Source organism: Athene cunicularia (genome assembly GCF_003259725.1).
Source record: "Athene cunicularia isolate RWA chromosome 1 unlocalized genomic scaffold, athCun1 chr1_part1, whole genome shotgun sequence".
Taxonomy (NCBI): domain Eukaryota; kingdom Metazoa; phylum Chordata; class Aves; order Strigiformes; family Strigidae; genus Athene; species Athene cunicularia.
In genome coordinates this window covers 105,918,835-105,944,776 of record NW_020799091.1, presented here as the reverse complement: position 1 = coordinate 105,944,776, position 25,942 = coordinate 105,918,835, and the positions used below count along the sequence as shown (strand labels likewise).

Genomic DNA, 25,942 nt, shown 5'->3' with positions numbered 1-25,942 from the left:
TTAATAGTCAAGTTGAGTCTAGTGAAGGTGCCTCCATATAGTCATCTTTCTACCTAACAGGGTGTTAGGAGAAATTAATATATGCTACTTTGACTTTTTCTGAGTGTTATTGAAGGCTTTGTATGTAAGAATGTGTGCATTTATCACATGCTTCTGTAACAGCTCTCTTTTTAATACCCAAATCTTCTCAACAAACTGAATCCTTGTGTTCTAAAATTTTCCTTAAATTGCAATGACTGGGCCTCTTCCTTCTCTGACAAATTTTTAGGTCAGGAGCTATGAGCCTTTCACCTTTTACAAACTGGAGGCCTTGTTGATCTAGCTGAATAAGCCAAGGTACCTGTACTTCACAACAACTTGGGTACCCCTTTTCTTGGCTTACAGGACAGTCTTAGATTGAACTACCACATGTGGCTGGACCATAAACTTAAAATAAACAAATCACTTTTTATTTTAAACAGTTTAAGAAATAGACTAAAGAAATAAATCTATTTCCTCACCCCATTTCTTGATGCTTCTTAGTGAAAAAGGCAAGTTGCTTATGGCACCTAGAAATCATAATTTCTCTTTATCAGTGTCTTCTGGAATGCAGAGTTTCTCTTTTGTATCTGCAGTCATAGTCCACCTGATCTCTTTTTAAGAAAAAGCAAATTATTACTGAGCCTCACTTCATAAATTCTAGTAATTTTTTGTTAGATGACCCTCTGACTGGTCTTATCAGATGATTACACAATACCTCATCATCTAATGTGTTACTAGCTACCACTCTTGTGCAACAAAAACTCAGAATGCACACTACTACCCCTCATATCCCAAAGGATATTCAATAAATTATTCAAAGAAGCTTTTGTCCAAACAGTATTCACCAAGATTTAATGTTCCTTAGCTGCTAAACCTGTCTCATTTATCCCATGGATGGATATTTTCTGTCAGTGTGATGGGAAATTCACAAAGACAACACAGAAGACAAATGTGTTTAATTCTAAAAGGAGTCTGCAGTCAGATGCAGATACACAGAAATGATGTAGTCAGAAAAGTATAGCTGTCATTAAGGAAACCTGTATGAATATGTTCATAAGTAGAATTGGAATACAGAGGAACTCAAATGTTTGAATGAATTTTAATTTTGTCTGTTGACAGCTCTGTGTACCAAAGAGCATCTTAAAGATGCACAAATCTAGGGTCTAAACCCCTACAAACCGCTATAGTTAGAGTTCCAAAGGCTTAAGCTATGACAAACTCCATTACAGTGTTTGAGTTTGTTTCTTTACTGCTGCACTAGCAGCCCTCTTAATGCTGGTGTCTGGTCAAAGTGAGGCTGATGATAAACTTGTTCAACCAGACACACAGCAGTGGTAGGAGATCCCCTTCTGACAGTGCAGTTCAGATTGAGCAGACTACGGAGCAGAGCCCACATCTGATGAATGAGGAACAACATCTCTTCCCTTCGGGTCAGAGGCTTTGGAAGACACACAGTCTTGTAGCCTCACCTTGTTCTTACTGTAAAAAAGATTATACCAACCTCAGCTCTTTAGACATTGCAGATAATATTCAAATGATCTATGTAAAATATATCAACCAAATTGTGCTTTGAAATAACAACATAGATCAAATTAAAGGAACTACTCTAGAATGGGACTAACTGCCAGTGAATGTCATCTGACTTCTACATCTGATTTTGAGACATATAGATTGCAGTGAATTTTTGTGACAGTCTAGCCTTCTGATACATACATCTCAACCAGCCACTTTCCTGATTAACCTTCATTTGCTCAAGAGGAAGACTCCATCATTGCCCTCCACTCAAACTAAATATTTCATATACTTATAGTAGAAGACATAACTGCTAAATCTCTTCACAGTGACCATCAATCTGTCCTGGATAACTCTTATCCTGAAACAATTACCTTTTTTATATATTACTCCTATCTAGACAAGTACTCAAATGGAGAAGAATGTAATGACCAATAAAGTTAGAAAGGTCCCAACACAGTAAATCTGCAGATTATTTTCTAGTTTACTATGAAGTTGCACAGGTTTCAAGCCATAACCATTCTCACAGAGTGCCAACTAGAAAACTGAAGACTTATCTTGATCTGTTCTAGACAGTTAAATTTCTGTGATAACATGGTGGTTGTTGTTTGAGTAAATTTAGGCTTTAGTATTTTCACTGTTTCATTTTTTTAATAATTTCATTATGTCTGTGTTTTTTAGATAAAAGAGTAGCTTTCCCAGTAGACCCAGAGCTGAGGAAGCTCATGGTTTGAATACTGGCCATGAACCATGGTAGCACTACTGTCCTTCCCCTCCATACCTTTTCCTTTTCGTTTTCCTGCAAGTTTTTGCAGGTCTTGAGCTTCAACAGCATTTGCTCCAGCACTTCTCATTTGGATTTGACTGCCACTGTTTTTATTTCAATAGTGTTTTCTACTTCACTCAGCAGCTATGCATGTGCCCTTTCCAAGTGAATGGATTGGAAAGGGCTTTCCATCAATGATTTATTTTCCAATTGTAACAGTCCTGAAACGTGGAGAGATGAAATTGCATTTTCACATAGTCTAGAAAGTTGCTAGAGACTGAAAAATTTTGGTCAGCATTCTCTTTTAAGCACATTTCTCTGTGATTGCTTCAGTCTTCCCCTGTTCACTGTGATAAGTTGCTTAACTCCATGTTGCTTATTAAGCGTGCTGCCACTTGTAATTTCTAGTTCTAAACACTAGAAATACAGTCTAAACACTTTTGGAAATAGCTACCCTTGCTTGTGCCTACTCTGGCATGATGCTATGTGTGACAAGCTATTTGTATTCTTAACTTCACAAGTAAAATTTCTACCTGATCTTTAGAATCCATACTGACTTTCAGTACTTATGTAAAAATAGCAACAAGTGCTAGTTGTGACAGCGCTAGCGCTAATGCATGTGTCTTCCTTTTTGTTTCCTTTCCTATGTACCAGTATCACCTCGTTAGTGTTTCACACAAAGTTGATCAAAGCTAGTATTTTTCTTCTGGTTCTGTTCCCATAAGTGATCTTGCAGTATGTCAGACAATTTGCTTCAAGTTAAGGTAGTCAGAAGCATGATGTTAAAGCAAAGACTTAGGTTCTGTTTTGGAATAAAAAGTCAAATCGAGTGTCTGTGTAAAGAGAGAAAAATCACTTTTAAATAAAAAGGCTATTTCCTTTCAGATCTCCTCAGAGTATAGTATACAGGGTATCAGCTTACTCATAACTTCTGAAGATCTGGTGGCCCTTGGTCCTACTGGACTGGCTGCAGACTGGTTTCAGGTATCCATGAACCACAGCTAAGATCAACAGCTTTGGCACTCCAGTGATGTAGTGATTAAATTCCTGAAAGTATGTAAGAAATCCCTGAGATCTGCTGGTACAGGAGGTAATTTTAAGCATTCCTAGTTTATGTCCCTATTAATATAAGAATAGCATCAGGTCATTATTTTTAATTCTAATACACAGTTGTCCATGCTGCTTAATTGTTAGCATGCTCCCTGACACAGTTCTGAGTTGTGGCTGAACATGTCTTAAGTGATAGCATGAGCCAAGTAATATGATATGGCAGTGTGGATGTGCATCCTATTTTTAGGAAACAATTAACTATATGGTTGTAAGCCTTGCCATTCTGTCATCTCGACCTCAGGGCCAGAGGACAGGTTTTGTTTTCCCGTTAAGACATAATACAAGGTTTCCTTTGGTCTTGCAATATCTTTTGTATGGAGCTAACAGGCTAGGTTGTTAGAGTAAATGCTACAGTTGAATTGTCTTCCAAGCTTCTTGCTCCACAGTGTAGAGCCTCAAAACCCAGTGCAGGTTCCTGATGCATGGCTTGCATAGAAGCCTTCCAGGGAGACATTGATAATCACCTTGTGCTTCATCAGAAGTTTGCTTAAATTGATGTGGTTTGGGGGTTTTTTGGTGTTTTTTTGTTGCTGTTTTTTTTTTTTTTTCCGAAGTTTATGCTACTTTACTTTCATAATTTGGTTTTCAAAGGAATTTCTGATTCATTTTGCAATTCAAACAGCATCGTTACTAATCTCATGAGACTCACTGCTCACTGCTAGGAGTAAGATGTTAGTGAAGTCTCTGCTCTTTTGATTCTTGATTTTTGAATAGACTGTACCAGCAAGCAAGGTGACTTCACAGACAATGATCGTTTTCATGGTATAGATCTGAGACCACCAGCTATCTTGCCTGCCCCATGGGAAAGTCCATCTGCTGTTGGAAAATATTTTCAGCTGTTTTTAAGACAAGGTCAAATGAGTAAGAAGAGGGAACAGAACAATTTAGGCCTTGTTCCACGTTGTGGAGGTAAACCCATTTCCAGTCCTAAAACTGGTACTGAGTATCAGGCTAACCCAATAGTATTGCTGTAGCACTGTATATGGCATTGTAACTGAACTGAATGTTTTTTTCTGAAATGCCAGAAAAAAAAAAAAAAAAAAAAATAAAAAATTTAGAGCCAAATATCTTCCCAAAGTAGGGGAAAAAAGAAAAACATCCACCCCTCTTCTATGATCATCTCCTCCCTGTGAGGCAAGCATAAGAAATATCAGCATATGTTAAAAATAATAATTAAAAAAAAAGAAAGAAAAATAGCAAACAAAACCCTCAAATCCACAAAACATTTCAAACACCAAGGCTTAAAGTTAGTCACAGACAGCTTAAATAGATGTTTGACTTTCAGAGATGCTGACCACCCACAGCTCCTAGAAGTTTTTAATCAGTACTTTGACTCAGAAATTAAGTAATTTCCACTGGCTTTTTAAGTTTCAGTACAGTTTAAAATGTGGTCTGTGAAATTTTAATCAAGTTCCCAAATTTTTATAAATATGTTTCCATTCTGTGGCAAGAATCTATATCCAAATGTTGATTACATGCAGTAGCCTGTTAACAATTCTACTGTAAAATACCTTACACAAGACAGTGATACCATTAAATCAATGCTTAGAGTTCCATAAACTTCATAAATGAAGACTAAACATTGTGAACATGTATGACTGTGACCAGCAAACAAAGCCCTTTGCTTTGGAACTATAACGTATATATAAGCAATGCTAAACTTAATGAGTAAAGAAAATTTGCCTCTGTTTTTCTAAACATGGATGCCAACCTGTCAAGTTTTAACCATAGTGTTTTATTTTCACAACCGCATATGTTGTACTCAAGTGCAGAATTATGCCCAGGGAATCTAATGTTTATGTTAGCTAACAGAATTGAAAGGAATTTGTTTTTGTGATGTCCAGACCAAGCTGCCACAGGAAATAAGTTGGCAAATTTAATATAAATGGATCTGCACTGATTTTCATTATGCTAGCATGTGACCCATTACATTCTTTCCTTTTCAGCTTGCTTCTCATTACAGCAGCTTTCTTCTAACTCATGTGGCTGTAGTGAAGGTGCTTCTAGCTAAATTTTGATTTCAAGTTTGCCCTGAAACAGACACTGTGCTCAAATTTGGGTTCCCCATTTGGGAGGACATTGTCAGCAGTGGAGCCCGGAACTTTATTTCCATGTTGCAGCCTACATTCATTCAACATTGGTTAATTGTTCCTGTGTGCACATTCCAAGCACATACTATGATGGCTTGTGTATAGCTGCAAGGTCTATGAGTTTAACTGACCAGTCCACATTAGATATACCCATAACCTCTCATCATACTTCCATTACTCTGATGTTACTTTTTGTCAGCAGTTAACTACATCTCATTTGGCCAGCTTTCAACTATAATTTTTTTTTATGTTGCTCTGTCTTAATTTCCATAATTCCTTACAGTGGACATACTTTCTAGAAGTAATCTACAGATACTGTCTTGGGGTGCACTTCTACAATGTTTTCTACAAGAAAAGTCTTAGTGAACAAGTAATGACCACACTTAGAAGGGGAGAATGGTTGGGAAGGGGGAGAATGAAGGGAGCTATTTAGATTAGTTTCTTAAAGATCCAATAAAAAACAAAACCCTTGCAGACCTTGAAGGTAGATGCCTGTGATTTCGGCTGTCTTTTCTTTATTGCTACAGTTGCACTCCACATAATTTTGTATGAGTGTTGTTTCAGATCAGAGATAATTTCTTACTATATGGACCTGTTTCTCCATAACCCCATCTGCTTTTTACCATCAAGGGAGAGTTCTGCTCTTCATTTTACCTTATTGAAGTTTTGATTCTCAGTAAATGTCTTCTTTTGTTAAGTTCTATAACTGCTTTTCTCTAAAACAAACTGGATCTACTATAAATTTAAAGTGGTCCAATTTCTGCACTACTTTTGAAATTCAGAATAAAACCAATATTTTGATCTCTGTGTGTTAATATATGGCATGACATACCAACACTGGCTCTAAGGTAATTTTAAAGGTAAACTATATAACAAATTAGGGATGGCTCTGAGCCCTCTTAAACCTTGACTTCCATTCACAGCATCCTTGTGTGCTTTTGGAGCTTGTCAGTCTCCAGAGGAAGAAATGGATCCCTCAGATTACTGTGATTTGGTTTTCTAGATCTCTTTCTACTTGCACTCACTCACTTTATTTGGACCTTAACTTGCGTCCCTTGACACTTCTGTTTCTTTAGAAATCTTCTTTCATATCATCCTCCTCTGGCTACATTTAAAGTATCTTGTGTGGGTCACTCTTCTCCAGAGTCTTCTCCAGACTGTGCTTTGCACTTTTTTTTTTTTTTTTTTTCTTTCTTTCTTCTTTTATTTTACCCTTTAAAGGCCAGAGAACAGCTAAAGTGCTGCAGAATATTCTGCCTTGGCTATCTCACTCTTAAAACAGTTTGTCTGGTGGACACTTAAGGACTTGTCTGTATATCTTAAGGTCTCTGTCTGTATATCTTAAGGTCTTCTAGTTCTGAAGAATTCATCCCACTCTGGAAGGAGAGTAAAATTACAGTAAAATTACCTAAAATTTCATTGGATTATTTTTCATTGCAAATAAATAAAAAGATGTGTCCATGCTTACTTCAGATGAATTAACGTATTGCTTGCAAACCTAAATTGTATTATGAGTAAAATTGCATCATTTGAACTCATAAGTTTATAAAGGACATTGCTGTTTACAGATTTGTGCTTGTTTTATTCAATAAGTCTGAAAACGAATCTAAATACAGAAACTGAAGAAACCTCTTCTGTGACTTTAGAGGATAATATAAAAGGGACTGACCAAAAGTCCGTTGCAGCCGATCATAATTTTGTCATAGATGTATAATGTAATACAGCTTGAAAGTGACCTGAGATCAGCTAGTCCAACCATCAGCTCAAAGCAGGGCCAAATCCTGCTTTTTTGTTTAATTTTAACAAAATTCAAGACAATCTCAGGATCTTTCCATGGAAAATAATTTTTTAAACCAATTCAGAAAGATTACTGATAATATTCTGTCACAGTTCAAGGTTAGAATAAAAATTTTCAAATAGGACTAGTCTCTTCCATAATGAAGGGGTTCAGAACAATTGCATAGTTTTGGAGGGTTTGCTGTGGTTTAAATGAATGCAATCTATTGTCAGAGTCGAATCTCCCATTCATCTCTTGGTAATAGGTGCCATTAAATAAGCTAGAATTTTTCAGCTATATTTTTAGTTTAAAATGGTTTGTCTGCTGTCAGGGAGGGAATGATATTGCAGATATATCAAAATGCAGAACAGCCGGTGTTCGAGTTGAGTGCTTGTCTTTATCCACATTGAGTAATGCTTTTCTCTTCAGTAAGCTCATACTGACTCAGGAAGAACTAAGCTAAGCTAAGGTAAGCTAAGACTTTTACACAGACACCTAGGCCTTCCTGTGTAGAGAAATGTCTTCACAGATTACTTTGAACATTAAGGATAAGAGCATTTTGTGAAACACTGGAACAGGTTGCCCAGAGAGGTTGCAAATGCCCCACCCCTGGTAACATTCAAGGTCAGCTTGGATGAGGCTCTGAGTAAACTGATCTAGATGAAGATGTCCCTGCTCATTGAGGGGGTTGGACTAGGTGACCTTTAGAGGTCCCTTCTAACCCAAACCATTCTATGATTCTATGATTTTATTTCAGTTCAACAAAGCGCTTAAAAGTTTTTATGTGCTTAAATGCTCTCGTTGTCTCTTTCAGGACAAAATACATTATGAGCAGTTTCTAATGGTTTCAAACAAGCTAGGTCTCAGAGCCACTCGACAATGGGACATTCTTGTAGTGTTTAGAATTGGTTTCATGAGACTAGAAAGAGGAGAAGCATGTCTGTACCCAGCACTCTGAATAAGAAATGACTGTCATATTTTTTGATTGTACATGGAGTAAGTCATACCATTATGTACTTGTTAGTAGATAGAGGCTGTTTCATCTCCTCCTTTGCTATAGTTATAAAAGTTATACAAGAGTCTCTGAATAAATCCTTTTCCATCGGTAGTAACCTGAATGTGTTCTCTCACATCCTTGATTTCACTGTAATCCACAAAAAAATTCATTTATCTTCTTTTAGGTATTCACCCACTAGTTCATTCAAAAGGAAGATCAGCTTGCAATACCTCTTGAAACTTTAACTCTTTAGGTTCCATTAAGTTCCTTTACTTTTAGGTTTTAATTTTATTTATTTATTTTATGGAGATTGGGCATGGTGTCAAGGACAAATGGAAAAGCAATGAGATTTTCAAGATACTCCCTAGATGCAATTTAGAGCAGCATACAAATTTACGTACACTAACTGCTATTTGGGGCTAGGAGGTCTTTTTCAGTTAAGCCCGTTAAGACTTCTGGATTTGATTCCTGAACTTTTGCATGAGCTGTGTTTTCAGGCAAAAGACCTTTGATTTCTCAGGTAAATCCCGTAGGCAGAAGATAATAAAAAAAATTCATCAAATTCATCCAGTGGTACAAGTAGTTGTGAGATTTTGAAATATCTTTTCCTTTTAATAGGTGGCTTATTTTTTAATTAAATTGGAAAGACTTCAATTATCTTAAAGTAACTAAATACATTATGTATTCGTTTAGAGAGCCTATATTGTGGCTTAGTACAAGTTGCACTCATTTTGACAAATTTTAGGCAGAAAATTTCTCAGGGGAGTCCTGCTTTCTGTCATTTAAAAAGCTTTTATAATCACTTAGTCCAAAATGGTGATGTAGGCCGAAGTTTGAATCCCTGGCATATTGCTATAATGCTGCATTAGCTTAATCCTTCATTTTCTTGTCAATTAAGGACTTATCTTTATTCACAGATTCACTTATCTGTTATTCTTAGTGTATTTTAATGCTAGTAGTTAAAATCCCTTTGTTTATGGCAATAAGGCACCATTCAGTTTGTGAACTTTATAAAACCAACCTCTGCCAATTTTGCTGTTTGAGAATTGCTGTAAAGAAGTGTTCCCACAGTAATTACTTATTCCAGAGATGTTCACTAAAGAATGAAGTAAGGGGAAAGTGTATAAAACAATTGTACACCAACTGAGGCAAGTTTTACCAATCACCTTCCCAGCAACTACAGGGCATTAAAAAAAAAAACCCTTGCAAAACAGTACACAAAAATCTGTTGTCTTTAATGCAGTTGCATATACTGACTTTACCAATATTGGCAATTACTTAAGGTATTCACATTTAAATTAGATCTGGCCAAAATGTTGGGAAAAAGTGAGGGAGGAGAAGCAGGGGGGTTTAGCAACAGCTTTTCAACATGGGGCTCAGCTGCCCATCATTACTTGTTTTCAATGGGTTGGGTCATGGGTAGTGTCACTCATTTTAATACCCACTTAGTCACATTGAAGTAGGAATGGTGATGCTGAGATAAAGAAATATGTGATAAACAAAAACCTTAGCAAAATCTTTCCAATTGGGCATTTCTTATGGCACACTTTTTTTTTTTTTAAACTTTGTTGGTTTTGACAATGTATTTTAAGTGTGGGGTAAGGAGGAAAAGAGTGTGCTATTAATAATCAATAGTGAATGTGGAAAACAGCCATGAGTTTGTACTTCAAGAATTTTATTTTAGCAGTACTTGTGGAACACGCTTAGAAAAGCTTTGTGAAACTTTAATGAGGCCAGAAGTTTACTCATGGCAACTGCCCCAGTCACTTGAAGCATCACTTCTGAGAAACAACTAGTAAATCTGGAAGCTTCTATTTTTATGCTGCCTCAGCACATTTACTTTAAAAATTGAGTAAATTTTGCCTTGGAGACCCTCAGTGGAAATACATCACCTTTAGTGTGACATAGTTAAGACAGAAAGAAAAGAAAATAAGCACGTAAATTTTTATTCACATTTAATTTTTAGTATTAATAATGTAAGAGATATGCTCTGCTTCTCAGACTTCAAGGGCCTTATTTTTTGATGTGCAATAAAGCAGATGTTGGATTGATAGAGGAGTTCTCAAATAATGCTTCTTTTGCTTTCTGAGAAAAAGATGTGGTCCATTTTTCAGATGCCAGAACTGTTCGAAGCCTAACACTATTTTCAGATAGCTTCACGTGAATGGACTAGCTTTACTTACAGGACCTTGCACAGTGCTCTGATTTCAGGTGCTATGTAGGCTTTCTTTTCTGAAGGCAAAGAGCAGTTAAAATTGTCATGTTTCTGGCCATGCATACATACAGGTTGGTGGTTTACTTACAAATGTGTAGAAGGTTTGGCTTTCCTTGAGGTCAGCCATGAATTGCTCTGGGAAAATTTGGGTGGTAACTGAAATCCGTCCATGCTCAGTCATCCTACTGATGCAGAATGTCTCCAGCACCAGGCAATCAACATCTTGCCACGAATAGAAACTTAAAACAAATCTATTCAACTGTTAAAAAATTGTAAATCTCTCTCTAGCATTTAAAATAGTAATTTCATTCTTACTGTACAATATAAAGTATTTCTCATTGACTTGAAAGGATACCTAATATTTCATTTCAATTTCTGTGACACAAATAGATGAGTGATCTTGGTGGAGAGGGGGGAGTAATGCAGGAGTTACTGAATTCAGTGGAGAGTGATGAAAAGCAACTGAAGCTGAAATTTTGGTCTAATCCCTTAAGTCATAATCAAGTAACAGCTATTAAATGAGGAGCTTGTCTTTCAGACTCTGAGGTGATTCAGTCCTCTTGCTTTTTAGTTAAAAGAAGAAAGTTAAAGAGGAAAAGTATGCCGGTTCTAGTGACTGTTTAGCTGAAGCAGTCAATGAAGATTTCTCTTGATAAACTGCAACAGTTGCTTTTAGGGTGCTTCTTATCTTTTCATTCATTATGTCTGTTCTAAGAATAAAACTAGAATAATTAAGCCAAACCAAAAAATACTTTGTAAATAGCCAAATATTACCCTGAAGTCTTCTAAGAAAGGATTCAATAATTGCTTTTTAATATGAACTTTCTTCAGGGAAAAGCTTTGCATACTAGTTTTAAAGACTAAGCTTAATAGATGTCTTTTACTTTTCAAAATATTTCAGAACTGGTTAGTAATTGGACTTTTAAGCTAGAAAACTGGATTCTCTCATTATTGGTTTTTGCAAATGATGAACCATTATTCTGCCATTCACTTACTTGCCTAGAGTGTAATGGCACAGGATGACCTGATGCTACATTTTCTGCAAGATGGCAATTGTCAGCAGAAAGATCACAGTTTAAAACTGATTCTTTCTGTCTGACTATCTGGTATGCTACACTAGACTAAATTAGTATATTTTTCGAGAGTCCTGATTTTGAGAGCTGTTATATACCTGTCATACCAGACAGACAGATGCTCTGTCTTTGTTGTGAACTACAGTGATGTCTCTAATGAAGTGAGATTATCGAGAAAATGTATGGCTGCTGATTTCAACTGACCTGTATACTAAACCCTGAGCCCTGTGCTCATCTTTCTGGGTGAACTTTGACTCTGACTCTGCATTCTTCCTGTGTTATTTAAAAATGACATTTGCCTGCCAGAAGCATGGCATGTGCAATAGCTGTAAAATGTTGCCTAAGGATGGAAACACTATTGAGATAGTCTCGCAATTGGGTTAACTTTTCTCTTGCAAGGGAAATACTTTGCATAGCATTTGCTTGAAAACAGGCACTGTCTGTTTCCATTGCCCTTGCCTGTTTTTTATTTGGAACTGCTTTTGTAAAGCTTGGATTCATGTGAATCGTCCTCCTTTTTTAATTATCGAATGTCTCACTATGTATATTGCTTCACAGGTTTTAATCACTGCCTTGTTTTGGAAGGCAATAATGTACATTTGTTTTAGGTTACGTTATGCCAGTACTCAGCAAAAGCAGGTGATCTTGTACGTATGCAACTATATAATTTTGCAGTATTTTCCATGCCATTATTTCTGTGGAATACTATGTTAAAATGTTGTTCTAGTAATGAAAGCATAGGTTGTGAACTATAATCTTGTTGGCCATGTCATGCTTCAGATTCCATTAAATGATCCTCATCTTATCTTTCAAATGATCAGCACAGCAAATACTTAACTCTAAACTTCTGAATAATTCGGCTGTCATAAACAATCATTTATAAACTGATTCTTCTCCAGACTACTGCCAGCTTGTGGAGCAGTGAATTCAGCTGTATCCTGCTATTAAGTTCTGTGCTTGTAATCCGAATGATGGGACAGGACACAACCTGAGCAAATCTTGATAAGTTAATTCACCAACAGAGCATCTTACCTCCCTGTATTAAAGGTGGTTTTTACTTCTTTATTGAATGATAAGCAGTCAGTAAAAACAAGTTGCCCTTTAATGAAATTTCATTTTGACAAGGTAAGTGCTGTATGTAGTGAAAATTCATATTGATGGTCATTTAGATCATCCAAGAATCTGTATCACCCATGGCAAAAGTCAAATGAACCAGGTGCTGATGTCAGTGAGTGGGAAGAAGATCACTAATCAGTTTATGCAGTTCAGTCAAGGAGTAGCTGTGTGGAAGGGGCAAGCATCAGGCCTCAGAACTTGACTAATGAGAGGATCTGCAGTTTCTGTCTTTCATCACTGAACTGTTTTCAGCAAGTTGCAGAAACTAGCCATGAATGAAACCTACCTACCTGAAACTGTAAGGTGCATGTTATCTCAGAATTTTAGTATCTGTTCTTTCAGATAGTATGGGCAACTCTGGCAGTGGAAGTAGATAATAATTTTTCTTTCTCCACTCTGGATCTCACAAACTGAAATCTGTGGAGTGGGTGCACCACTTTTGAGAGTCCAGGCAAGATCATCTGATGTATCCTATTTGTCTCTCATAACAACTATCTGCTAAGTAGTTTCCAAAAGATCTAGTAGACTTAAATGAACCATTAAAAAAGCACCTAATAATTTTAAATCTCATATTAAAAGAATATTTTTAGAGGTATGGTCTCAGTGACTTTTAGTAAAAAAGTGTAGAACCTGAATTTAAGAGGATTTTATTGGTGCTTTGAAAAGCCCTTAAACACATACCCTTCAAACTCATAAATATGCTTTCTTATGCTTTTCCTGACACCTCTGCATCTTACGAATTGTAAGCAGCCACAAGGATAGTATCCCTGATGAGAGCCCCTAAAGGATGTTGTTCCACCTCTTTTATATATGCTTTCTGCAGACGTACTTTGGAGAGACATAGATGTCCGTGGCTGGATCTTTTGACTGCATGTGAATGTAAACAGTGTGATAGATTTTCTGTTTGTCTGTCTTTGTCAGACCTCAGCATACCTGTCAAATATTAGTTCTGATACAGATGTCTTTATTCAGTGCTTACAGTTCATAAGTATAAATTAACATCATGAAATGCAGACACAACTGTATAAAGGTTTTTATATTTTTAATTAATGACAGTTTGTATTTCCTCCATTTAATGAAAAAAAACGTTTCTCAATGAAGTAAGGCAGTTTCCTTTCTTTGTCAGTAGTTACTTAATAAAAGCTACTCTAACTTCACTTCCTGTTCTTTGCAATACAAATAAACTTAAAATAGAGTATCTAGTTTTATTTTAATCAGTTTGAGCCACATTGCTCTCCTGTCATCAAGGATGTAAGATTTGCCAGATATGATTGGCATAGTTCAGCCTGAACTACAACTGTAGAACTTTTCCCTGCTCAAACTTTTCCTTCAGGTGTAATCTCAATGTGGATTTTGTTACACCTACATAGACATATCATATATATGCAGTACAATATCTAACCAATTAGTAAGATTGTTATTCTGAATAGAAAATTACATGGTAGCAAGTTTGTGTATATTTCCCAAATTAGTAAAATTGCACTGTAAAAATTATGGATGTCTTAGCACGTTGCATTCTGAAAACATGCAATGTTTTTGTAGGCTTTTGAAGAATGTTTCCACTTCCCAAATATTTTAGCATATGTTTTACAGGTTTTTTACTTCTTGTTTCTTTATATAGAATAATTTGAGCAAGTTTTTCATTTGGCCCAAGTCAAATTTGATATGCTTTATGTAAGAAAAAACCTCACCAAACAAGCCAATGCAAAAGCTTGTAAGCCTTGTCTTATTCCTGATCTAGATAAATATACAGACTAATATGTTATGTACTGTGAAAGGCTTGTGATTGAACATCTCCCTGCAGTGAAGAACGTATAGAGGATATGGTCCACTAAACAGGTGATTTAAGATAATATTAGCCTTGTGAAGGGTTATAGTGTATCAGTGAAAGCTGAGGTATTTAGGGGTGGGGAGAGGTGTTCATTAACAAAGGCCAAGCTGTACAGCTTTCATTATTTTCAGTGAAGACACAGAACATTTTTTTTGTTTAACAAAATTCCCAATCGCAGTACCTAGACCATGCCACACCTCTGCTGTCTTGAATAATCTGTAAGCCTTTACTAAGTCAATGAAATATTCATACATTTGGGAAAGTTTGTTCTGGTGTGAGGAACTGAAGCAGATGGGACATGAGATGGGACCATATAAACTTCAGTATAGTATCTATTCATGAAAAGGCTGAATTAGTTTTCTGTTAATATTCATAGTACTGTTTTCTGAGTGATTTACTATGCAGATACTATTTCTTTGTTGGTGTTGCAGAATATGGAGTAAAATTTCCGGTGTCAAAGAATGTGCACCATGTCTAGTATTTACTGGGCAGGAATAAAGCCTGTATACTGTATATAATCAGTAGGAATTCAAGCACCTGATCTCCTCCACAAACATTACATTTTATACTGTCAATTTTATACTTAAAATTTTACTGACTTCACCAGACCAACATAAAATCATTAGCAAGTCTTTACAAAGCACATTTTTATTACCTATCCTTTTATTACAGGGGTGACTTTGTCCAGTCTTGGTCAAACTTTGAAAAAGTAGATAAGAAAAAAAAAAAAAAAAAAAAAAAAAAAAAAAAAAGAAAGAAAAGACATTAAAAATTCCAGATGTTAATCTAAAGGTATCTGTATTTTTACACTTGGACGATAACATTTTGAAGGTGTTGAATCCCTGTCTATGAAAAGGTATCAGTTTGTTTTCAGGGGACCATTAAGTTGACAACATGTTTATGTGAACAAAAAGAAATAATATTTCAATGATTATTGACCATGTTTGGTTTAATACTGGATTGCAGTCATGACTAAGATGTCCTCTATAGATAATGGAGTAATGAATTATTCTTCGTGTGTGTAGTCACGAGTTATTAATTTGTGTATTGTTTGGGGTGTTTTTTTTTGGTTTTGGGTTTTTTTTTCCTTGATCTGCTGGTTATGGTAGTGATGCTCCTGCTGTTCTGTAATGTTCTGGTAGCAGTTCCAAACCTCAACCATGGACATTTAAACTCCACTTTAGTAAAGGCTGTAGAAATTTCACCTAGGAATCCTTGTTAAGGTTATATGATTTCTTAATCTGCATGGGACTTGCAAGAACTCTAATGAATAGTGCTTAGCTCTGCTCTCATTAGCTGTCAAAGTCGCAGAAACATGAACTTCAATTTAGAACATTTTTAGCTATTTGAAAGATAATCCAAACCGATCTTTGACCATCTGCAAGCTTTTACTGGGAGTATGTTTATTTTGGCAGTCTCATGTCATACCTAGCATGGTAACCACTGTGAGCGCCAGCAGTTCAGAATTTACCTTTACCCCAGAGTCTCTCTCTGCAAAGGCATTGGGCCCAGCTGTTGTGTCTGTCCAGCAGGCTCAGGAAGGACCAAGCTTCGGAGCACCCACGCTTAAAAGGAAAGGAGGTCAACAGTTGCTACTGAAACTGGGCTATGCAGTTTAAACTAATTTATGGCCAATCAACTCTACCTTTCTTCCATATACTCATACAACCTTTGTTTAAATGTGGTGAAATATAATTGCACACACGCACACCCCCCAAGCATTTTAAAGAACACAATTTTCAGTCTTTTTCTTTTCTATTTGGTCAATTGCAGAGTGGTCTGAATTTGAAAGTTTACAACTTAAGTCTGAAAGTTTCAAAACTCTTTCTGTCCTCTCCCCTGCCCCTTCTCTTTCTCATCTGGCTTCAAATCATGTGTTGGGGACTGTAGACTAGTACAGAGTTTTCAACTGACAATAACAAAGTTAACAGTGGATATTTGTGTTTTGAGAATACGAAAATACTTTCTTCAAACTTACAAAGTAATTGTGAACCAAAATTGAAAGTCAACTACATGTGAAGATGTTTTTTTATTATATAATTTTCTCTTCATCCTAATTTATTCTCTTTGGTGTATTTATACTGAAGGAGCAATAGGTCATGGTATCAGGAGCATTAATAGAGTTTTAATAATTTGTTAAGAATCAGTCTCTAAACATATTTTTCAGCACACAAGTGTAAGTAAGATAAAACAATGGTTATCAAGGGCTGTTCAATTCTTTATTTCATTGCTATGTGTATAGGATGATCATAGGACTATGTATATCTAAGTTGTGCTTTTTTCACGTTTCCATTTCTAAAAGTCTTAGAAGTTCAGAATTGCAAGGTGAAATACAAAGATAATCAGAAAATTTAAAATCTATCTGGTAAAAGGTAATGTGTAATTTAGAAAGGAATAAATACAAACATTTATATTCTTGGCTTACTCTAGGATGCTGAAAGCCTCTCACAGTTTTGTAGCTGTTGGCAGGTTAAAAAGAATGCTGTGAACGTTTGATGATTACAGCAGTAGTAAGTATCTATAGTAAGATATGATGCATTCATGATGGCTAAAGATATAAGCTTACATGGAGAAGTCAAGTAAACCTCACAGATCTTAAGAATGGAAAATGTGGAAAAACATGAAGAACAGGTCAAATAAATGATGATGCTTCCTCACTATATTCTCTTATCCTTTGTGGATCAAGCAGTTGACTGTCCTAAACTAGAGATTATATCTGTATCTTTGTGTTAATAGGCTGTGATTTACCTTCTTGCATATATTTTCAACTTTTTTTTTTTTTTTTTTTTAGCACTTATGCTTAATGAAGTCTTCTTTATTCTGTGGCAATGAGATTCAGGATCTAGATATGAGCTGGAAACGTACTTCTCTTGTATGTTTTAAAGCTACTGCCTGATAATTGTATTTGAGGCTCCCTAATGGGAAAGAGTGAATAATCATTATCCCTCATATTCTCTATCCTGTTAGTGATTTTAGAGCTTTCTAATTTGTCCTGGTAAAGAAAAGTTCTTATACCGTAGGTCATCCTCTTTGCATTTCTCTTTGAGTTGTGATATATCTTTTTTTTTTTTTTTGTCAAGGTTAGACTTGATCTTTACCATAATGACTTTATTCTTTTGTTCTTTATTCTTTTTCTATTAAATTTCTAATATTCTATTTTTTTTGATTCCCACTGAACATAAAATTGGTATTCTTATAGGTTTACAGACAATAACTGTCCTAAATTGTAATAGCCAATTAAAATTGCATTGTTATGTGTGTGTATGTAGAATGAGGTACAGAGGGTATGTGTATACTTACATACAGATATATATGTATAAATATATATGGATACTTGAGTCAATTTTTCTCAAGTACACTACCTTACATTTATGAACAATGAATTTCACTTGCTATTTTACAAGCTGATAATTTGATATGACAGGATCTTCTGTAATTCTCCCTACCCTTTTGGCTACACAAATAATTTTGTATTTGTAACAGTCTTTTCACTATTTCTGCTTTTATTATTTCCTATAACAAAAACTATCATGAATAAAGCAGGGCCTAACTTAGATCTAGGATGGGATTGCTCTGGTAGATTTTCCTTATTGTCAAACCAAACATTAATTTCCTACTCTTTGTTTCGTTGCTTTTAACCAGCTCATAATTGTTGTATTATCACAAGTGCCATGATGGGAGCCAAAGTAACAAACAGAAGAGGGCAAACAGTGCTGATCTGTCCTCAGGTCTTTGTTTAATAAAAGCTTGAATTTTTTCTTTTGCTTTCCTCATGTCACAAGCCTTTAAACAAAGTTGAGAGTTTCCAAACAGTTTTGTATAACTTTGCAACATAGGAGAGCATGGTGCAAACTAATGTAAACTTATTCTTCTGTGTAGTTGATTTGTAGCTATTGCTACTTAAATGCATAATTTGAATCACATTTGAACAATTTAAATGAAAATTTCTAATGTCAAAGCAAGAGAAAACAAAAACTTTTAGCATATTTTCCTCAAGAAGCATTACAATGTCATTAGCTATTAAAGCTTCAACATTTACTTTGTACTGCAGATAAAACAAGTTATAACTTCTCAAATGCTGCTGAGTGACTATCTCGGTACATTTATAGTAGCTGCAGTTTACTAAGAAACTTCAGGTTTCTTTAGGTGTTTGACCTATAAACTACAACAGGGCCAAAAAAAGTTAATTTTCCTGTTTGTACACTGACTTCTTGAAGGACATCTGTATTTCACTTTGATCCCTCTTTCTCTGCTGGATTCAAACATTATACTTTGGTCACTGAATGTGACTTTCAGAAGTCCTCAGAATTAGTTTATAGTTAAATATCATAGACAGCAGCAGAAGAGTTTTGAATCACCTTATCACCTGCCCATATTTTAGTTTTAATCAGACCTAAATTTACGTTGGCTCAGCCAGGTTTCAGGTCAGTGGAAGAGAGGGAGCAGAGCAATGCTTCATCAGCCAGTCTTCTTGAATATTTTTACAAAAACACAAAACCCAGACAGGACTGGCAAATTTGCCACTTGCACATATCTGTGCCGTGACATGATCTGATTTGAAGTCTGGTTGAAATTTAGGAATGTGTATTTGGTCCTCCGCTATGTTGTGTCTTTCCTAGAAAGGTCTCTTGGTTTCCACTGCACTGAAATATAAGATTATATCAGCAATGCGTATGGTCTGTGCCATGTGTTTAAAAATTAGTCACCATGATTCCTTGAGAGGAGCACAGTTTAGTACGTAAAGGATAGCTGTCACTGCCAGAAGCTATTTTGTTTGTCTTCCTGTGATTTTTTTTTTTTTTCTTAATCTACATGAGTGTGGCAGTGCTCTCAACACACTGAGCTTGGTGTGAGTCTTGCAGGTCTAGTGAACATTAGGAATACTTAAATTTTATCTACTTCTCTTTGGTGATGGGTATATTATGGCCAGCACCTTTGGGCAGCAGAGTCTAACTGAGATTGCTGGAGGAGTGCAGGTTACATATGCACCACTCACAGTGCCCAGGTCATGGCTAATCCACAGAGACACATGGTGGCTTAGTCATTGCTCCTGGTGTGGTGCTCTCCCCTGTCTCTAACTGCATCCAGTCAGAAATGGATGAAAACTCTGTCATGCTTTTCTTTCATGAGAAGACTGGCAAATACAGTCTGCTTTAAAACATGGCAAAGTTTCTCTGAAATGACCCTCAGTAGAAACTTAAGGTAAATAAGCAAATTTTATTTCAAAATATTACCCATTAGGACATGACTAATTTTAAGCTTTGCCTGGAAGTCAAAGTCATTTGTATAAATATAATGTCTGCACTTGTCCATATTGCTGTCATACCTGTCAAAGTATGCTACCTATTTTCCTAATCCAGGCGTGGCCAGAATGTGTTATAATATTAAGAGTAGTCCAGATGAATGTGCCAGGTTTTGATGTGTTTGAAGGGCAAATGCAGCCTGAGAGAAAGCAGCTGATCAAAGGAAAAGAGAAAAGAGTGTAATTGTGAGGCTGGGAGCCTCGCAAGAGCCAGCGTCGCTACCAAACCCCAGTGTGCTCTCAAGGTGGCCATTTCTGATTCCAGATGCAGTCCTCATGGCCTGTAAGATATTAGGCACTTGTGCTTTGCCTTCTAGTTGCTTGATCTTGCTGTGTGATTTATGTCCTAAAGACCTAATATATGTTTTCAGCCAGTGTGTACCCACCGTAAGCTTTTTACTTGCCTTAATCCTAGATCATAATAATAGTCTAGAAAGCCAAACTTCAGTCCACATCTGTGACAAAATCTCTAAAGTTCCCAAGTGGTTAAATTGTGGAAGTCTTACTGGGCAAATTTGTTTTTTATTTTTTTTAAAACCAAAATGGGATTGTTTTATAGGCTGGGGAAATGGCAAGCCCATGTGATTGCTCTTTTTTCTTTCTTTCACATTTGGCCCCTATTTTGTAGTGTATGCTGATTAGTATCTAATGCAGCTGTTGTTTACCTATATCTCTTGGCACATATCTTCATTTTTACAGGACTTTACAACTGGTTGGATTTGTGGAGTGCTTTGGTTTGATTTGGAGATTTTTTTGAAGTTTGAAGAGCGTTGTTGGTGTTTATTGTTTTGGTTGTTTGGTTTTGGGTTTTGTTTTTTTTTTTTCCTTTTGTTGTTTTCTTACATGCCAAAGCACTGCTGATCTGGTTCCTTGATGATAAGGGTTTTCCAGAGCAGAGAGGGAAAGGGGTCTCTGTGCTACTCAGGGCCCAGAAGAGAACTATCTCCCATTTAGTCAGATATGAGGGCATAAAGGAGACCTGGAAAAATATACTTCATCTTGTGATTCTGCCCATTTCCCGCAGTTGCTGATTTCTCTCCGTCTTCCAGAAGATTCTTGTTTCTGGGGGACGGAGGGACTTCCCAAGGCGCTGGCCGCTAGAGGATGCTCCTGGTCCGGCGTTGGAGAGCAGCCTGCCCGGGGCCGGGCATCCTCCTCCCCGACACAGACCCCAGACCAGCTCCCAGAAGAGGAGAAATCGCCTATCAGGCATCACCCGCATAGCCGGGGATATACAGAATGCAGTTTTGTGCTGGGGAAAGCCGGGAAATTTTCCACCCTCTAAATGGAAAAGAAATTCTGTCCAATTCACAGACGAAAATGCAAAATGCTAATAACAGTAAGAGAAACACATTGTAGGAATTTGTGTTTCTTCTGGTTCAGTCCTTTGGCTTATGCTGTGATAAATTAATGGCATATTTGTATCGTGCACCACAAGTATCAGAGTCCTGCTGTGGATGGTCACTCCTTGGTTATTTTTTGGTGTTTTAAAGTGATCCAAATCTCAGTGCTTAAATGAGACTTTAGTTTTATTCTTTAATAAATATAATGGAAAAGACATTCTTAATTAATTAAGGGACTATTTAGCATGTATAGTTTTTCACGAAAGGCACACACATTAAATTAGTTCCATATTTTAAACTAAAACAAACACTCCCCCCCAGAAACCCCCAAACCCAATAATGCCTTATGTAAAAAGCAAAGCATAAAGTTAAAACCAGTTATACATGGAAATATTATTCTTCTATTCCTCTATTGACCTTCCAAAATTTATTGAACCATAAGCAATTTCTTTGACAGAGAGAGCACAGGATTTCGTATGGCAATAGCATCAAAAAGTAATGTAGAAAATATTTTTAAGGTAGCAGAGTGGCGTACTCAAGTTATAAAATGGCAGATTTGAGGTCGTTTAAGATAGCTCATTTGTTTATGAGCATCAGAACAGAGTCTTTTTGTAATCACATACTGCTTCTTTCTCTCTCCCCGTGTCAACACCTCCTGTGGGATTTCTGCCTTATCCAGACCACAAGTTAGACCTGCCCAGAGAAACACAGGCTTGTGCAGTGGGAGAGACTGTTCATTTCTTGCAGTTGGATGGTGTGTAGCAGATAAATCAAAGACTACAGGAAAGGAAATATATAGGTGAGAAGTTAGATAAGACTCTGAAAAATAGGACTGTAGTCTTGCCTCTGTCACGGATGTTTAGTAAAGTCAGTAAATTTTTCATATCATATGTGTATTCCCCAGCTTCTGCATGCTGACTGTGAGATCCTACACTCTGATTAATCAGAAGTGTTGAACACCCACTTCTACTACTGAAGTCACTACAGTTGTGTTTTGAGTCTACAGAATAATGAATTGTGCTGTCTACTATTACAGCTCATATGCCAGATGTCTCGGATTTTGTGTACCTGTATCTCTCTGACTGTAATCTCGGTGCACATCTTTTATCTTCAGTAGAAGACAGATGCAGACTTTTCCAAAGCTGCTGTAAAAATAATACATCTGAATCACTTGTATCCTCCAATGATGAGCACCAAACAAATGCCTGGACAAAGTAAATAAATTTGTCTTCAGAGCAGGTTTTGAACCACATATAGGAAATAAAGCCTGCTACAAAGGATTAAAATATGAGCAATGGAAGAAAAGAAAATACTGCAGAGTGAGCTGCTCTTAAAATTAGCATTGTCTATCTTGTACATTAAATAAAGCAACATTAGTGCTATATATTAAAAGACTATATCATAAACTATTCAGTAATCAAGCCTAGATAAGCATTTAGGCTGAGGTTGAACATTAATTATTCAGTTACCTAACACATATGTACTGGATTCTGTAAACTGAATTCTATTACTTAATGTGTGTGTGTGTGTGTAGAGTAAGTAAAAAGGAAACAATTTGAGTACCCTCCGTAACAGCAGGCTAGCACTTTTTAGTAAAGACAGTTCTACAGCTCCAGGTGAGATTCTAAAATATGGTTTTAATTCTGATTTTTTTTCTCTTCTAGATATTTAATTCCTTGAGTAAATTGTATAAAAGTGAGATCCACTTCCTGCCACAAGGAGCAAGGAACTTAGCTGTTTGAGAGCAAAAACTCAATGTAGAAATGGGTCTGTTTTCTCTGGTTGGAGGTTCATATGCCTTCTACAGTCACCATTCTGAACATGATCTCCCCTTTCTTATGAAGAAGAATGGAGTTCCTGTGTTTCTTCCCTTATTTCTGCATTTCACTGTATGTAAACAAAACAATTTTATGGCATATGCTGAGTGAGTTTGCTTCTGGATGCTCAGGAAGTGTCAGGCTTATCACACATGCTCTGTAAAGTCAGACAGGTGATGAGCTGCATCTTTCCAGAAGCATTAGACTCCACAGCAAGTACACAGTGATGCTACGTGGGTAGCTACTTCACCTTTGTCCTTTTGCCTTTCTATGCAACTTGTGTGCAGAATTTTGTGAACTTGCAGTAAAGCAAATTGCCCTCTAATCTATTGAAAAGCGACACTGGAAGATTTGCAGATGGTGTTGTGTGGGTGTGATAAACTAAGAAACCTCCTTTAGATCAGCCAGCAAATTCAGCTGCCTTCTTGCCTCTGCAACTTGTTTTCCTGCTTGTAAAATGTTTAAACACCCAAATCCAACAAAGTAACTCAGAAAAAAAGGTTGAAGACATAATTCATAAAACAGAATAATTCACCCCATTTGTATGTGTTAGGAAGCAAAAGATGTCTATTTTTGACTTTGTAATTTGGCCTGGAATATATTTGCAGGATACAGAAGACAAGCTGTGATTCTTATCTGTAACGTTCCTTTTTTTTTCCTTTATTCAGCTTGTTTTCTTTTCTCTCCAGTATAGTTGTAAGAGGAGTGTGAAAAAAAGGGAACCTCAGAAATACTAACTTTAAAATGTATTCTGGACTCTGCATTTACAGTGGTTGTCTTTTGCTATGAAAATAAACTGGCATATACCTTCAATCTAAATAGAGAAAAAAAATGTTAGGAGATCAAATGACCAAGAAGCTTAATATATTTTCTGAAGTGATTTAGGAACTATAATTCACTACTTAAATTGTGTTTACAAAGCTGTTTAGCTCCTAATTCACTCCCACATGTCAGGAAACCTTCTCAAGAGGGGTAGAAGAAGGGTGGTGGCTGTGGAAGTTATTAAAAATCTTACCGTAATTTTTCAACAAATGATAGATTCATTTCTTGAACTTCATCTTGGAATTAGAAAAAATGCTGGAGGCTTTCAAAATTTCATATCACAGAGGGGAGAAGAAAAGGAGGTTGCAGAGCAGAATAGATTTCTTAAATCAGGTTAGAAAATTTCCATCAGTACCCAACAATTTGAAAGCTGCTAAGGTCAAAGTTACTTTTATTATTTTTGTGTTTTTCTGCAGTGATAGCATTTTGCTACACTATTGAATGAGTTACAGTGTGTTTTCCTGGTCTTTTACATTTGGTTTGATTTCAGTGTCTTGGCTTGAGGATGAGTATCTCTTTAGTAATGTCATTTTTAATATATCTGATTTTATGAGTAAAGGTATCTGAACAACCTTAACTCTTATCAAGTGAAACTTTTTGTGAAAGAATATATAAAAGTGGTCCTGTTTATGGTCTGAGAGGTTGTGCTGTGAGAGGTAGTGAGACAGGGGGGCATCATGGAGCCCTGCTTGCACCCTGGGGGAATGAAGGCACATTTCCAGGCTATGCCATCCACTTGTGATTCTGGCAGGGAAACCCACACTGCTGTGGGCATCAAATCACCAAGTTTCTGTAGCCATATCAGGCCCTGCACGCCATGCCCTGACATGGTGTTTCTGATCCAAGGTGTTCTTGGTCTTCCCAAAATCCCCCATTTTCCTTTGAGGTCAAACACAGACAGTCACCACTGTCTCATGCCTCCCAGTCTGTGAGGCAGTCGGGTGTTAGTGCTGGTGCTTTACAAAGGAGTTGTTTGGGGAGCTCGGTGAAGATGTTTCCAAAAAGATGGCAGGGTGGCTTCAGCCCGTTGGTGGATGGGCAAGTGTGAATGGGCAGCCTGCCCCTCTGGCCAGCAGATCGAAACACTATGGACTGACAAGCTGCTTGTCCATGCAGCAGTAGTGGCTGGTCTGGCAGAGGTAAGCAACTGCTCCCAGGGGTGGAGGCCTGGCTGGGAGACTGGGAGCATCAGCTCATTGTGGTGCTGTCTGCTGATAGGCAGTGGTGACAGTGGGGGAACACTGTTTCCTCATTTTTTTCTCGGTTAATTTCAGTGAAAAATCGTTGGTCAGAGTAGTCCTGTTGGTAATTTATGATGTGATGTGCAACCAAATATGCACTTTGGCTATTTTTCATGCGTTTTGCTAACGATGGGTCACACAGTTTCACTGGAAGGTTTCAAAGATTAAAGCCATCAGAAAAGGCAGCCCTGGTGACTGATATTCTCTGACCCCGTGACCTACCAAAGGCCATAGTGCCACACTAAATAAAGCTGTCTCAAGCTCATCACTTCTGTTAGGGTTTAACACAGATTTTAAAAAGATGATCAGGCTTGACTTAAAAACTTTCAGGATTTATCTGCCATATCCATAAACAGGCAATTTTAATTAACATTTATTCTTTGTGTTAAAAATGTCATTCCTCTAATAGGAATTTGTCCAGCTTCCTCTTACAACAAATTATTTTCTATAAGTAGTCTCTTCCCACCTATGTACCAGAAGGTACTTGTTGACTTGATTTAATTTCTTAATAGATACAGCTCTGGTTTATACATAAAATGTGATCTGGTAGGAAGAAGCCTCTCTTTGTTATGATACTCTGAAGTCCTCCTTGTAAAGTACATCCAAGAACATAGGTAGGCTTCTCCCATCCATGCAAGTAAAGACCACTCCTGAAGTGTGCAGTTCAGCATGACAATTGCTGTGTCTTCTTTCTGCTCTCCTCGGCTCAGTCTTCAAGAAACATGAACAATAGAATCCTTTTGATTTTCTTTCTTTGTTGTTTGATACCTTACTGTAGGCATTTGAACCTGAGCAAAGTAGATGTAAAATGCTGGGATAGCAGCATGAGTCATCAGCAAAGTGGTTATATTAGGTGCAGCACAGTGCAGACTCAGCTCCACTTGTAAAGTCCGTGACTCTCAGCAATCA

The 25,942-nt window shown here is 36.8% G+C and overlaps 2 long non-coding RNA genes across 2 annotated transcripts in view; both read left to right on the top strand.

Moving 5' to 3' along the window:
* The window catches only part of LOC113483137, a 298,071-nt gene that overhangs the window by 17,523 nt on the left and 254,606 nt on the right, over positions 1-25,942 (top strand). The window lies entirely within an intron of this gene.
* Positions 302-8,009, top strand: LOC113483143. Its single transcript, XR_003398964.1, has 3 exons — positions 302-312; positions 4,384-4,387; positions 7,901-8,009. It is a non-coding gene; the product is annotated as an uncharacterized LOC113483143 (long non-coding RNA).